The sequence below is a fragment of the Plasmopara halstedii genome, assembly GCF_900000015.1.
Source record: "Plasmopara halstedii genome assembly, contig: Scaffold_323, whole genome shotgun sequence".
NCBI lineage: Eukaryota > Oomycota > Peronosporomycetes > Peronosporales > Peronosporaceae > Plasmopara > Plasmopara halstedii.
The window spans coordinates 1,414,078-1,414,837 of NW_020187244.1; positions in this window are offsets into that span (position 1 = coordinate 1,414,078).

A 760-nucleotide genomic window follows, 5' to 3' on the forward strand; every position below is an offset into this window, starting at 1 on the left:
GAACACGCACTCGGTGTCGTCCGGTGCCCCCACTCTCTGCTCCACCGGAGCCAAGATGTTATTAACAACATCCGACTAGCTCCGCAGCCTTCATCCAGTGGATAACGTGCCACTCCACGTTCAGCCCGCGAACCATGCTCGGGACTCCTGTCCGATACACCTTCGGTGCTCGATATCTCGGATACTCCGATCTCCAGCACGTTGACCGTCCCGGTCCAGTGCCTGCGGTAATAGATTTTTTGCTTCGTAGCAGAGTTCATTGCTCACCAAAGCTCCACCAGGAGACGTGCGAGTAGCGCCCAAGGTCTTTGACCTCCAATCAATCCATGGCTCATGGTGTTCCAACCATGCCATTTCTAGGATGAGGTCATACCTTGCATCCAGGTCTAAGACTAGACAGCATTCCACGCTATCAAAGTCAAGAAAATTGACTCTGAGGTCCACAGGGACCTTCGGGACCGTGACACGTGTCCCTGTCGCTAGGCGAACAGTGACGATCTCACCCAACCGCGCTTTCAGCGCCTCAGCATATAGCTGACTCCCTTTCATCGTGGAGCGTCGAGCATAATTGCCCGACGCCCCGGAGTCGGTCAGGATCTTCCATGGCTTCTCAAAGCCCTTCACGGTCGCTTTCACGACCAGCAAGCCCGGCTTGCATACACGTTCCGTGTTCAAGAGCACGGAGCTCTTCGGGGCTGAACCCAGATGCGCGTGGAGTGGCACGTTATCCACTGGACGAAGACTGCGGGGCTAGCAGCTC